General features: G+C 35.2%; 1 long non-coding RNA gene across 2 annotated transcripts in view; it reads right to left on the bottom strand.

Moving 5' to 3' along the window:
* LOC129117458 (uncharacterized) overlaps nucleotides 1–16,246 on the bottom strand; it is a 45,142-nt gene that overhangs the window by 17,427 nt on the left and 11,469 nt on the right. The gene's annotated exons all lie outside the window — the stretch shown is intronic.

Here is a 16,246-nt window from a genome sequence, read left to right as displayed (position 1 = left end):
TTTAAGTAATGAACACCATGATCATCTTTCACTGAAAGAAAAGAGGCTATCAGGAAGCTGCCTCTGACCATCATTAGACTGAATTAAGTTTGCATTTAGTGTGAAGAAAGAAAATGTCCTTAATCCACTAATTCAGCATAAACATCTCTATTAACTAATCCTCTCAAACTGTAGCAAATGCCGTGTTACTTCATAACATCATGCATTTCATGCTCAGGATAATATTTCTGATTGGAGAAAGCTTTAGTGTCTCAGCTAACTTTAGTCAGCTAAAATTCAGTCATATAGGATGGGATTCCTTTGCCTAAAGATAAATATCTACTGCAAATTGAGATGTCCTACCGTATCCTGTGTGGTCTTCCACTGTCATGTCAGGAGGATGGAATTCTTCTATCTGTTTTGTGTCTTATGTGTCCTATGTGGCTGTCTCAGATATTGTAGAACTTCTAAGGGGGAGTAAGTTTAGGCAAGTAAATTACAGACTTACAGTAACTGAGTAGCTTCGTAGAATCCAAAAACTCAAGTAGACTCAATTCATTGTTCACAGGTAGGAGTCTTGCCCCATGTGAAATATCCTAACTAATCAAAGCTTTTGAAAAGGACTGAAATAATTGCCAGAGCATGTCCAAGAGACCTCTTCACACAGTCAATATATAAACTTGAGCAACTGAGTGAAGCCCTAATGACTGGAAATCCAGTGACTAAATGAGAATCAAAATGCTGCATGTGCATGTAGATATCTAAAATTAGGAGAAAGTTGTGTCCTACTGGTATTCTGAGCCAGCTATTTGGGATACCTGTATAATCAATGGAGACATTCTGGCATCTGGCGTTGCACCTCTCTTAGGGATTCACCTATTGCAGTGATTGTTTGGAAGTGCTTCTGCCTGCTGACTAGAATGTGGAAGAAGAAATCTAGCTAAGATTAATGAGCTGAGTGATTGAATCCCACTTCAAGTGTCTAAGGAAGTGTGGGCTTTTCAAAATCTAGGGTTTAATTACCTAAACACAGGGCTCAATTTTATTTGCTATGCCCTAGGACATACATATAATGCACAAGACCTAACTGAATATTTTTGAATGGGCAGGTGGCAACCAAGATACCCCAGGTTATCCTAAATTTCATTATATGCCAATATTAAGGCATCTGAACTGATTTCCTACAGTCAATTTAAAACCAGATGTCCTCATGAAACTAGAAAGTTATGGCATAGATATAACTAAATAGTCCTTACCTATTTTAATAAGTTTCAGGCTATGTCACACCAAAAAAATCCTTTAGCATTTAACTAGTTATTCTGATTGATACTCTTGGAGCCTACTTGATCATCTTTCAGGTTTCAGCTTATGAGTGTTTATTCTCATAATGTATTGGAATATTTATTGTCCTTTTAAAAAGTAGTCAATTTTTGTAGCATAGTTTGGGAAGGAATTATGTACAAAATACAATTGGCAGTCTAGGTAATTACTTTTTATGTTCTTTAAATAAACCAAAATTATTTTCATTTTTCAATTTGATTTAATCCTATTTATTAATTTGTAACAGAAAATTCTTTTGTGATTAGTTATAGCATTCCTCATTATCCTCATCATGCTCCTTCCCTTCCTCCCTCCTCATGTTCTCTCCCTTCTTCCCCCTTCCCTCCTTCCCTTCCTTCCTTCCTCCCTCCCTTCTTCAAAGAGCTGTCCTTAAAAGTTCTAGTGACGTAAGAACAGAGCTGTGACTCCTTTGCCACTTTTCCTTTCTATGTGAAATAAAAGCAAATGGTCTTTTTTCCTTTTTTCCTCTTTTTTTGTTAACTTAGAGAAAATAATCATTGCAGAATGTCCCTTCATCTAACATGGGGGCATGTATAATACCAAAAACAGCTAATAAAGGATGTCAAGGCAACAGGAATAAAAGAAATAGAAAAATCAATTGAGATTGCTTCTGCATCTTCACACAGAACCCACAGGACAGAACATTCTTTTAAAAAAAGCTTGGTGAAGTTAACTTTCAGGTTTACTTAAAAAGCCTTAAGAATCCTTTCTATAAAAGTTTTAATGTTATTCTTTTTATAGCAGGAAATAAATGATTATATTATATTATATTATATTATATTATATTATATTATATTATATTATATTATATTAATTTTATTATCATATTATATTCTGCACTATGCATTCATTTCACTATACAAATTCTTGTATATCTATATATCTGGTCACACATACACACATGCAAATCAACAGTGAACATGTAAATGCTTCCATTATCACTTTTTTTCTGTACTCTACTCTGTAAACAGTTCAAAAATAGAAACTTACTACATGCTTTATTCTCACAATGGTTCATTCTAAACACCCTTTTGAAATGTTTTGAAGTGTATAGAACCTGAAACTAACTATCTATCTATCTATCTATCTATCTATCTATCTATCTATCTATCTATCTATCTATCTATCTATCTAATCTATCTAGATATACATCCAAGATAAGTGGGAATATTCTATTACTGCTTTGTTCTTTGAATATGATGTTCTTATTTACTTCTACATATTTCCTTCTCTCTTAATCATAAATTGCTGATGTCCACTGAAGTGCCAGAAGAACAGCTGACATGAAGATTGAATACAGAAATAGATTTCCAAATTATACTGTTTCAAGATTCAGGATATGGTATTGCATAATAGCAGCCCACAAGTGGTCATTCTTAAGACAATTCAGTCTTTTTAATTAGTCACTCATTTCAGGGTAATGCAGTGATAAGAAGTTTTTTCAGTTTACTATTGACATTGTGATCACTTTTAAAGAATTTGGAAATACAAGCTCACTTTTTAAATTTTGGCATGGGGATATAGCATAGCTAGTGATGTCTCTAAGACTAATAGCATAATGTAGCAATTATTGAAATTTCTTAAGGCTTTGGAATAGTCCAGCTGTGTTCTGTATTTTTATTTTTGCTCTCTCATCAAAGCATCAAAACAAGATTATTTGTAGTTTCTATGTTACAGAGTAGTCATTTGCTAGAACAGATAATGGCTCATATCATTTTTAGATAATTTTTCTGGTGACAGTGCTATAGCAGAAGCACTATGGCAAAAATTTGCATAGGCTTTTCTGTCCTCCTAGAACAGGAAAAAATGCTTCCTATGCATGAAATTTCAGAAGGGCCAACTTACAAAATTTACTAATAACGAAATATACAAGTTCTCTTTTCCAGTCATCAGGCCAAAGAACAGAACTGTGCAGCACAGTGAGGCATAAACACTTTGAATAAGCTCTCTTTTGGCTGTTTTTCAAACTGATAATTGCCTAAAAACTGGAAACATGTTCTACATTTGACTCATTCATCACACAAGAATGAATTCTTGTAAAATTGTACCGAATAGACAAGAATACCACAGCTCACCGTCAGAAGCCTGCTACGAATGAGTAATGGGCTTTTAAAGCCATCTCAAACACTCGCTCATAACAATTCCTTACAGAATTCACTCTGGTTTTAGACATTTCTGTAGGAGGCCATATTGAGAAAAAATAATATTTTTATAATTTGTATCAAAACAGCTACTACAAAGCATTTGTTTTTGAAATTCATTTTCTACATAAAGATGAACACTTCCTAGGCCTTTAAGCATTTTCTGGGAGGCTCAGGAAAATACTGACCTCACACAGAGGCTAACTCTAATTGATTATTTCTTGCAAGTAGAAGACACATAATTTTCTAAATTCTGAATACCTTTTATCAACCAGAAGGAGTCAAAAGCTCTGTAAATATATAATTCCTTCATATATTAGCAGTGGGCAGCACTCTTTTTTTCAAAAAGGCAGTTATAGAAATCCAAAGTCAATGATTGCATCTTAGTTATTTGTATGGAACATCTATATTACCATTAAGATTTTGGGAATTCATAGTTCTGTTCTCTCTTGTCTTTTTTTTTTTTTTTTTTGTGTTTGTGCAGAGAAAAGTTTATCCATGGGGTTCAGACTTTTATTCAATAAAGATTTTGTCTGTGCTAGTTTCCACTTTTGTAGACAATGACAGAGTAAGAAATCACATGTTGCAATGCGCAAATGATGAGGTGGAGTTTTGCCACAAGCTGATAAGAAGTCATGAAATATAAATTAACAAATTCAGATGATCACAGCCAAACAAGTCTACCTCTAAGGTTGAGCATACACAAGTTTCTCATGCAAACAAATCCTCACTTTGTGAAGAAAGCAAGTATTGTAAGGTGCTTCTGTCAAGATAGGTCAATCAAGGCACAATTAGCTCTAATTAGCAATCCAACAGGCTATTAAAATTGTTTACCTTCTGTTGAGATAAGCACAAAAAAGGTACATAATTTTTCCCACTTGTGAAAACATCAAAAGAAAAGTATTTCTGATCTGAACCATGAAACCAATTATAAATGAGGACAAGCACAGCACTGACATCAACAGAATTTGGGAAACCATTTGTATTGCTAATTGCAGCATTTGAGCTAGCTGAGGCAGTATATAATGTTCTTCTTATGAGGCTCAAAATAAAGGGTCCCTAATAATTGGGACTTTAAAATAAAAAATCTCACAAGGACAGAGAAATTAAAAGACAACTGTCTACAGTTATTTCAATTCTTATCTCAATGTCTGAGTAAAAAGGTAGAATGATAATAATTTTTTGCTCCAATTCAAGTACATAAATTAATAGCCTTGTTTTCAAAAGAATAGATCAATGGCTAGATCTTGTTCATTTTTTTAAAAGATAACATACAATAGAAAATTCAAATAGGAAATGAAAGGCCGAGAGAAATCCATAGCTTTCTCATCTCAGTTTTTTGAAATTATATTGTCTATACAGAGGAAAGCAAGTTTCATGAAAAGCAATGTACATGGATTTTACAAGTTAAAAGCCTACATACTACTTTGCATTAGAATTGAATTTAGGGAGAAAAAAAGTTTTAGCTTCTTTAGTAAATGAGGAAGAAAGTGTTGCACTAAATCCTGTTTTAGGAATCATATAGATAATATTCTGCTCTGATAGACCTTTTTCAGCTAAGGACCAACAACAATGTAGTTTGGAACAAGGTTTTTGTTCCAAAAATGAAGCAGCATGCCATATACTTTTTTTTTCCTGGTTTATCTGATCTGCTAAATATGCTTAGGCACTACTGGCAAGAAAATTATTTAAGCAGTGATTTTAAACATATTCATTAAACCACTTAAACTATAACTTAAACAGTATACCACACAAATAGCACTCCTCTGGATGCATTTAATGTACTTGAATATGTCCAGAGCAGGACAAGAAAGCTGGTGAAAGGGCAGGAAGACAGGTCCAGTGCAGAGCATCTGTGAACTCTGGCTTTGTCTAGTTTGGAGAAAAGGACACTGAATGGAGGAAGTGGAATTGCAGGTGTTAATTTCTTCTCCGTGGAATCCAGTGATAAGAAATCTAGGAATGGCTCAAAGCTGCATCAGGGGATGTTCAGACTGGATATTAAAAGCATTCTTTTACCAAGAGGATGGTCAAACTCTGCAACAGGCTGCCTAAAAAGGTGTTAGATGCCCCAAACCTGTCATTGTTTGAGAGGTATTTGGACAATGCCCTTAATAATATGCTCTAAATTCTGGTTACCTCTGAAGTGTTCAGTAGCTGGACAAGATGACAATTGTAGGTTCCTTTCAACTGAAATACTTCTATTCTATTCTATTCTATTGAAATCCATTTGATTTCAATGTTTTTTCAGGTAAGCGTAGAATCACCTACTCCATATTTCTGATAATACATTAGATTCATCATAAAGTTTATTATTGTTTAAAATTATTTTAATTCAAATAAATGCAATGAAAACTGTTAGCAGCCCATTAGAGCTGCAATGGGAAACTGTAATTTTAATGAAGTTCAAATTTTGGCTTTCAATATTCAAATAATACAAAGGCATATCTTTCATTACACATTGCTCTTGAAGAATGAAAACTGTGAACTTCAAAACTTTTTATGATAACTCTAATTATCATAAAAAGTTATTTATTTGAATTTTAAATTATTCTTCTTATTATTTGAGAAATAAATACGCCTAAAAAATTAGCCAATATTTAGATTATCCCACTACGCATGTAGAAAACATTATTGAAGCCACTACATTTTGTCCTTTGCAAAATAATATCTTGGCTAGTTGGCACTTGCTAACAGAATTGTTAGGCTTCATCTAACATGATGTATAGCTGATTATTTCTTTTTAATTAAAATAATACAATCCAAAGGATTCTAATCCCTCATACCCCTGACATAAATGAGATTATCCATACCTTTGCCACATACTGGATTAACCTGCCTCTCTAAATGTATGCCCATCAGAACAGAGCAATCACATTAATGCATTTCATCCAGCCTCTCTAAAGATGAACAGGAAAAGATGGGGCTTATAATGAGACCATGAGATTTACAGATATGAGCTATAGCAGGCCAAGGAGGTGGTAAAAACAACAGCAGGAAAGAAATCCTGAGTCCAGTATTTCTAAATCAAGTAGCCTGACAGCTGATTACATGGAGGAAACTCTGGATCAGGAATTTGTGGTTATCATAACTCAGGCAATATGGTACAAGGAAAGAAAACAGCCTAGACAGAACAGTTTAGGCTTTTGAAGATGAATTTCTAATCCATTAATTCTGCATAGAAGCTCATGGGAAGTTAATGAAACTCAAAGGCATCCACTGCTGGCATAAAAGTGCAAATCCTACTGTTTAGACTGCTGACTGAAGTGGAATGCAATGCTGTTATTTCCATCTATATGTAGGTTTTGTGTTGGGGAAAATTAAAAAGCTCAGAGTAGATCTGACCCCCAAAAATTTTGTTTTCAAAGTTATCATCAAAACACTATGTTTAGCTTTCTTTCCTCTGAAGTCAGATTTTTAAGGTATGAACAGTAAGAACATTAAATAAATTTCTCCTTCTCTCAGGAAAAAAATAATAGTTCTGGAAGGAATTTACTCTATGTTTTATTTAATACGTGATCTGGAACTGTTTCTGTAAAATGCAATGTGTTTCATATAACCCGATTGAATTGCACAGAATCTCTTCCTGCCTTGTATCAAAGCCCTATATTTAAAGATGCTGTAAAAAGAACTTGCTGAACATGGTCAACATTTCTGTAATACAAGTAGGAAAGTTATCATTATTCTCCTTCTGTGATTCAGACAGAAATAAAGAAAACATGGCTATTTAAATCTATGGCTATTGTCATGGTCAAATGATGGTCAAGCTTCATAAGTATAGAATCTTTCCTTAATTCTGAGTTATGCAAGTTAAAATTGGTCTAAATAAAATCTGTATAATTAACACAAATACAGTAATAAAGGGAATTTTTTTTTTTTGAGCTAAATGAAAGATTTGGTCCTCTTTGCAGAAATAAGGACAAGGAAAGAAAAAGAAAAAGCTCCAGAATTCCCACCCTATTTCTTTTCAAAAGTATTTTTTTTTCATTTGCCCACCTTCTCCTTACTTCAGTAGAGGCTGTCATGCTGAGACTGTTGCTTTGGGTACTAATGTACTTTGGAATAGGCTCTTTTAGTATAGTCAATAAATAATTCAAATCTTGTAATCCAATTAGAAAGTATTAATATATACATATATATTAACATTTATATGTCATATAATTATAACATAATTAGAACTATTGCCTGTTCTCTGTAGTCTAATACTGAATGTCAAATATAAATCTTAGCTTCATACCACAGAATGAGCTGTTGAGGTAACCTTGATTTATGACTTTCAAAAAGAACTATCAAAATATAATTTTAAAATATAATAAAAAATCAATTCAATCTGAAATTAGCAGATTTGGGAGCTTCTGCTGAACTTTTTTATAATTAGGTTGAGAAACTTGTTAATCTAATGAGAAATTCCTACCCATTGTAGGAGTAAGGAAATGATGCTTGCTGGGTGGAAAAGACAAAACCTAGGGCAGTTGCAAGTTTTCCATCAAAACTGTCTTGAGAGTAAAGAGCAGGGACAATCTATGTAAATCATCATGATAATAAAAAAATCTTTCTTAGAAATAGCATTTATTTTGTCATTTAGATACAGAAAGTTGTTTTTTGCATCTTTTTTAAAAGAAGATTTTCCTATCTCATGGGATGACTGAGGTGTTAAATCACAAAAAAAGGACAAAATATTGAAACACTGAAAGACTTTGGAAGTCCAGAATTACTACTGAGAGTAGTCACTGCATAATTAATCTGAAAATGAGGTATTGCAGCTAGCATCATTATTTTTCTTTTTATTGTCAGTTTATCAAGATTTATCTAAAATATTAATTGCATGTACTGTATAATTCCACTACAGAAAATACATGGAAATATTGCAATATAAAAGTATCCAGTAAAGTTCATTAATGTTATCTTTACAGTGAAAAAATTATTACTACTCAATGTTTCCAAATATTTATTTCATTTGGATTTATTTTCTTTTCTTATTTTTTACAATGATATCCCATTTCTTCTACTACAGTAAAAAAAGTATTCATTAATTCTTCCAAATAGGACATACTGTTTTTATGGAATACTACCATTATTTACTTCTCCTGAGTTAAAAAAAAATAAGTTTCCTTCCACCCACGAGATTCCTTCACTCTTCAGCTGAAGAATGCTGATGCATTTATAATCCTTAATTGCACTTTTATAATAGGTAAATCCATGGATTATAGCCACAGGTAAGAAAATCTGTTTCTCCTGGTAAAATAATTTGATCTGAACACTTAATGTAATGCAGCTTTCAATTCCCAGAGCAGGAAAATTACAGTGACGTTACTAAGAAAATGCAAAAATTATGAATTTTTTTAACAATTCATTTTTATCAGCTAATGTTACTCCAAGGAGAAAGCAAACCAAGAAATGCCCTATTTGTCCTTGATTCTATAAACACTCTTGTAATCTATATTCTTTGGCCAGATTTAGCAAAATATTGTGAGGGACACTGAGAAGAAGAGGACAAATTCAAAGACCAGTTATTCAATATCTAGTTTAGCTGCATAAAATTAGACTGCAGCCAAGGAGAAGGTAGATTTGTACTGCTACCCACACTATCAATGAAGGATTCTCTCTCTGTTGAAGAGGGAAACAAGATCATCACTGCAACATCTTCCCACGTCTTGTTTGAGCATTCAGGTTTTTTCACCTATCAGTGACTCATCATACCTATCAGTGACTCATTAATGAACAATTAGCTCCAGAGTTTGTTATCCGGATTTAGCATAAATATATATTTTGGGGGGCTTGGGAAGAGAGGAGGGAGGGTTTCAAATTTTGAATGCTACTGTTTAGTTCTGTTGTCACATGGGTACATGATTTAGTGGTGAACATGGCAGTGGGATGCTAAAGGCTGGACTCAACGATCTTTGTGTACTGAGTAAGGTTTTTTCCCAACTTTAACAATTCTATGATTTTATCTTTCTGCTCTCAAGTGTTTGCTATACTAGTATTTTTCAAACATTGAACCAGGAAGGGTAAGAACTCTTATGGCAGAACATCCTTTTGGATTATGCTCCATGTAGACACAAAAGATCCCATCAAATTTTATTCTATTAATCTGCTTATCCAAAATGAGTAAACTTTCTTAAACTGTCATCCTAATATTGTGCATAATAAATATTGCTTCAAAATGCATTGAGTGTTTGAGAAAATAAATAATTTATTTGAACATCAGCTATGCACTTAAAAGTAGTTACAGTAATCTCCTTAGTCAAATGGTTGTCAAAAATAGGAAATTGTTCCATTTCACAAGATTGATGGAAAATTGAACTATAAAAGTCTGTCTACTGCAATATATTATTTTTGCATTGAAACTAATCTTAAATTACTGAATAATCTCTGGAAACAAAAGACTATTAATCATTTTAATGACAATTAATAAAATAGAGTTCGCAGAAGAATATTTTTAAGTGTTCCATTCAAGTCTAAATAATCTTGCCTGAAGAAGATATTCAGCTTACAAAAAGGCATGGGTTATACTGTCACTAACTAGAGTATCCAATAATCAAATTTTGTCATTAAAATATCACTATCACTATTCAATAGACATTAAATATACATTGAGACACATTTAGCTTTTTTTTTATTTCTTTGCAGTTCTCACACCTCAAGAATTGTGGTGGATTACTTATTTTTCCTTAGTTGCTAGCATCCAGTATTGTTTTCTTGCTACAGGAGTTTATTCTTAAGCATCAGTTTCTTTACAAACTACTTATTTTCAGGCTATTTCCCCTGCCTTCTCCAAAATGTCAGGTTTTGTAATGGAATGAACTTAAAAGTTTTGACTTTTGCACAGAACGACAAGTCTTCAGTGTCCTTTGAATGTAATTACTGGATGGGTAGGTAGCATAAGATAATACATCACTTTTACTACCATGAATTGTAGATGATAAAAGAATTCCTCCTCAGAGAATTTCTTTCTAAATTACTTTCTGTTCATTCATTACATAGGATCTTTGTTCAGGAGATGTGTATGACACTGATTAAAAAATCCCCTCCCAATTCCTTCTTATTTAATTTCAATAACATTAGATTCAGAAAGGGGCAATAATTAGTTCAGCTCAACCTGAACAGATTTCAAATCTTAATTATAGACCATGCACACCCATGTCTCTCAAACAAGGAAGGAATATAACTATTTTGAAAACCCATTGCCAATCTATTTTTTCCTATTTACTGACATAGAAGATACTGTGACCACCTTTCTGAATATTTAAGTTAGGATTTATCCAATGTTTATAATGTAAAGCATGCATGCCATCTGGATGTTTTCATGTCATCCTTGAAGCTGAATCAATATCATTTGCTTAGAACAGTTGCCTCAGCATACAGATCACTTGAAATGTGAATGGTAGAAGTGTAGGAAATGACAGCTTTGCACCATGTAGCTCAGCTGCTCCAGATTTCAAGCACATCCTGATTTTTTTGTTCAGATTTTTTTTCTTTTAAGTAGAAATAAAATGTTTTCTGAATCTAGTGGGAATATTCTAACACAGGTACTGTGTGGAAAGAAAAACAAAAAAGGTCACATGCCCCGCTAGTTTGGGGTGGGGGTAGGCAAAACTCCTGATTGTTGTAATGCAAGTTTGCCTAAGTGAGAAACTCTGAATTTAGCATTAATAATTTCCTTGTTTCCCCATTACAGTTTTTTGTAAAATGACTTAAATGCAGAGCATTCCTCTTAGCTTTTCCGGTAGAATCCACAAATCAGTGCAGTATTCAAGAACTTAAGGTATTTTACTAGACATACCACTTAGTAGCAAGTGCAATTCTTTGAAAATAATAATTTAATCTCAATTCTAACTAATAGGCCCATAAACTAATCAGCTGGTCTGCATCTGTGAATATCATATTACTGGTTTGCCTTTGAGAAGAGTAGAGGATATTTGAAAAATCAATCATCTGGAGTACCGTATTTGTCCATTAATAAGAGTATCATATTTTGATGAGGTTACAGACTTTTTGTACTGACTGAAATTGATGATAAGTGAAGCCATTCAAAGGAGATCATTCTTGAGTTTCATTTAGGGAAGTGGTGCTCAACTTTTAACAGCTGAGGAGCATGCAGCTGCTTAGGAAGGTTTCTCTGTGATTTTTCACACTTTTAATTTCCTATGCCAAATTAATTCCTGGGGGTTTTTGTTTCTTCTTCACCCATTAAGAGATAATATTTTTCTCAGCAGATACAACTCTTTCTGATGTTTAACACCAGAGGTACTGTATGGACTACAAATGATTTTTCTAGAGATCTTATGTATCACTAAGAGAGTTGCAACAACCCAAGTCTTCTTTTCATTTTACCTTTTTTTTTTTTATTCTTATCTAGACCTAAAACTCTGTTATAAACACAAAACTTTTTCCTGAAATATCTTGTATTTATGAAGCAGATAGCTGAGACCATGCCTAGAGTACTGTATCCAGGTCTGAGCTCCTCAGATCAAGGCAGACACAGACATACCCGAAAGAGTCCAACAAAGGGCTACAAAGATTATGAAGAAAGTGAAGAAAGGCTGAAAGAGCTGAGACTCTTCAGCCTAGAAAAGGAAAGGTTCAGGGAGATTTTATCAATGAATGTATATAAATACCTAAAGGGAGGTTGCAAAGAAGATCAGGGAATCATAGATTAGTTTTGGTTGGAAGGAATTTTGAAGGTCATCTAGTTCAAATACACTGTAACGAGCAGGGACATCTTCAACTAGATCAGGTAGTTCAGAGCCCCACCCAACCTGATGTTTAATGTTTCCAGGGACAGGACATCTACTGGCTCTCTTGTCAGACTGTTTCATTGACTCACCATGCTCATTGTAAAGACATTCATCCCTGTGTCTATTCCTATTTAGTTTAAAACCATTATCCTTTGTCTTACTGCTACAGGTGCCATTAAAAATCTGTCCCACTCTTTCCACTTGAAGCCCCCTTCAAGCATTGAAAGGCCACAGCAAGGTCATTGCAGAGCCTTCTCTTCTCCTGGATCCAGGATATAGTTAACAACCCCACCTCAGTCTTTCTTCACAGGAGACATTCATCATCTCTCTGATAATTTTTGTGCCTCTTCCCTGGCCCTGCTCCAATAGGTTCATGTCTTTCTTGTACTGAGGGCTCCAGAGCTGGATGCAGTACTCCAGGTGGGGTCTCAGGGAGAGACATAGAGGGGCAAAATGACCTCCCCTGACATCTTGCCCAGGCTTCCTTTGCTGCAGTCCACAATATGGTTGGCTTTTTGAGATGAAAGCACACATTACTGGCTCATGTCCAGCTTTTCACCCACAAGTAGCCTCAAGTCATTCTCCACAGGACTGCTCTGAATCCCTTCCTCCCCTGCACTCTATTGATATCAGGGATTGCCCAGACCCAGGTGCAGGACCTTGCACTTGGTGTTGTTGGGAGTCATGGGGTTCACATAAGCCAACTTCATAAGCTTATCCAGATCCCCCTGGATGGCATTCTTTCCCTCAGGCGTGTCAATGACACAAATCAACTTGATGTCATCTGCAAACTTGCTGAGGATGCATAGATCCCAGTGTCTATCCCATCCATACTGTTGATAAAGGTATTAAACTGTACTGATCCCAAAGATGGAGCCAGTGTCTGATGGCTAATGACAGGATCACCGGTAATGGGAATAAACTGAAACAGAAGAGGTTCCCTCTGAACATCAGGAAACACTCTTTCACTTTGAGGGTGACTGAAGCTAACGAGTGCAGGTTGTCAGAGAGATTGTGGAGTCTCCATTCTTGGAGATATCCAAAAGCATTATAGACATGGTCCTGGGCAACTGGTTGTAAGTGGCTCTGCTTCAGGGGGTTGGAAATTATTATTTCCAGAGGTCCTTTCCAACATCAATCACTCTATGATTCTGTGATTCTGGAACTCATGATAGTCCATTCTTCCCTCTGAAATGCTGTTAATTGTTAATGTTCATGTGTAACATTCCTATTGGCCTTGGGTCCTTTTAAAAACTCTTCCATTCTTTTTCAGACCTGGCAGAAACTCATTCTTCCAACCCAATTATTATTTGTCAAAGCTACAGCTGTCCTTAAATTTTCAGAGCAAGGGGGGGGCGGATCTGGATAAGCTTGTGAAGTTGGCTTATGTGAACCCCATGACGCCCAACAACACCAAGTGCAAGGTCCTGCACCTGGGTCTGGGCAATCCCTGATATCAATAGAGTACAGGGGAGGAAGGGATTCAGATTTTGCCTTTCAATGATGCTCAGTGCTTTATTCAATCCATTTTGAGGATAGTACTGCTTCTGCACTTTCATTCCCTGCTCTTTCAACAAGACAAAGAGCAGTATTGTCTTTCTCAATACTGCTTCTGGAATTCTCCTAAAGGCTAGTTGTCTTCAGGCATCATCCCCATGCAGACCTCATGCTGCCTGTACAAGAAGACTTCTCAAGTGTATTCAAGGTCCCACTGAGCCAGCAGGCTTGTACTGTAAGTGGAAGTTTTCACAGAAACAGTTATGTATTTGGAATAATGGTGCTTTTGTTTGACAGCTGGACCATAAAACTTTATATTGGAAGTCTGACAACAGAGAATTTAAATAAGGTCCTTGTATATCTATTACCTCAATAACCTTCTTCCTTTCTGTTCCATAGATGATCGGGTACTCAGCAAGATTCTACAGAAATTGACACATGACTGTCTCATAAATTCTCTCTAAGGCAGCCATGTGTACATACTCTGTTCCAAAAAGTTTCTAACAAATCTTCTGCACAGTAACAATTGTTGCTGGAGCTGTCATGGACTGCCATAGACTTTGAGCACAGACTGCATCCCTTTTTTTTCTCATTTCCTGCTTCACAGAAGGAATGAGCGTGAGGTCAAGAAGAACATGGACGGAGACAGAACTGTAGCTATTAGCAGCCAGCTCTGTGTTAAAATTGCAGGTTGAGGTATTTACAATGTACTGTCAGTTTTTCCAAGCACTGTTTTTAAGTGTGAATGTGAATATATAGGAAAGAAGTGCTGTCAAATATGTTGAGGTTTCTATGTTACTATTGCCAGTTATATTCTACATAAAGAATTACATATAGTGTTCGCACACATACAATATTATATAAATATGTAACATATTTTTGTATTTTATAAACACAGGAGAAAAAACATAAAAGCTGTGGCTTGTTGTTTAAGAATAAAACAGGTTTAAATGGTCTGAAGGTTGAAGGGGAAGGTCCCTCTATCTCTAATATTTTGGAATCCACTATTACTTACTGTTATTATTTCATTATCTGCTGAAGAGTTTAAAACTATGTATTCTGATCCCCTTTCTCTTATCAAAAGAATTAATTTTTCTGAGATGTAAAAGAAAACAGCTGTTTACAAGTTCCATCATTTGATAGAGAAAAATATTTGAAAACTATTATTTTAATTTTCTTTTGAATAGTAGACAAGGAAATTTCTTAATCTCCTTTGGGGACCTTCTGGTTACTCTGAGATCTCAATTTTAATACTCTTCCTTTCTTCCTTTTTTTCTACGTTCTTTCTTTATCTTTTTCTGTAGTTCTGTGCCTGGAATAACCCACAGTGATATAACAGCTCAGAAGAATGATTCTTAGAGGACAAGGAGTATCCACATTGCATATTGTGGAACACAGCATGAAAGTATGTAGGAATGTTTAAGGGTGTATAGTCCACCAGAGGAGTGGAGGGGACTGCAGAGGGTACAGGAAACTAAAGCTCGTGTAATGACATTAATAACTACCCTTTTGCTGCAGCAAAGAATAGTTGAACCAAACTATTCTTGAAACCATATGTTGTGGTTTAGGGCAAATTTGGAGGAGAATTTTCAAATTAGGGCTCCTCCAGTAAGCAAACCCACACAGCCCCTCCCCCCAACCAGTTTGGGAAGGATTTCTCGGAGAGGAGTGGAAAGAACCTGTTTATTTAACAAGCACAGCACCCCCCAGCACACAAAATGAACGATACCGGATGACACCGCTCTGAAAAAGATGACAAATTCAGAAAGTCTCTCTTGGGGGTGGTCCCTCTGTTCTCAGTCCCTCCGGCGCTGGGGCAGCTGCTGCAGGCCACAAGGTGCAGACTCTCAGTGTTTCCCTTGTCCCAGTCCGGAGCAGGTTCGAAATGATCAGACAAAGGAAAGGAGAAACAGTCCAGGAAGAAATTGGACAGTTTAGCTAAACTAGCTAATGAGCAAAAGCAAGCAGAAGCAAAGCAAGCAAGAGCGAGAGAAAGCAAAGCGAAAAGCAAAAGCAGAAAAAGCAAAAGCTGCAATCTCTGTGTCCCGCCAGGCTGATAAGAAAACCAAAACAAAACTTTCCCTCTTCAGAGCCGATCTTAAAGGTACAGAACATAATATCCAACATTAACAGAACACATGAATGGGGATACAAGCATCATAACGTCACCCTAGGACACCATATTAAAACAAACTTGTACTTTCAAAGTCTTGAACAGAGGCAAGGAGAGCAAAAAGAACCACTACAGATGACCAACAGCCTAGAATTAAAGCTTTTTTGATTTTCTAAAAGATAGTAGTGTAAATATGTCACAAAATCTTTTCTTTATTTTCTTGATTTAAGACAAGTTAAGGGGTGGACACTTCAAAATGAGTTACTTCCCCTTTAGTTTTAATCAATCCCTTTCCACCAAATATTAGAAAAAAAAGTGAGTAGATATAAGTGAAAAGATTAACAGTTTACTAAAAATCTCTGCAATAGCAACAGGAAAGGAAAGTAACAGTAATAATCACAAGCTAAAAAGAACAAAGAGAAACTCAAAATGGCGGA

The sequence above is a fragment of the Agelaius phoeniceus genome, chromosome 2, assembly GCF_051311805.1.
Source record: "Agelaius phoeniceus isolate bAgePho1 chromosome 2, bAgePho1.hap1, whole genome shotgun sequence".
NCBI classification, from domain to species: Eukaryota; Metazoa; Chordata; class Aves; order Passeriformes; family Icteridae; genus Agelaius; species Agelaius phoeniceus.
The sequence above is the reverse complement of the archived record's forward strand: the minus strand, read 5'-3'. Positions and strand labels throughout refer to the sequence as shown.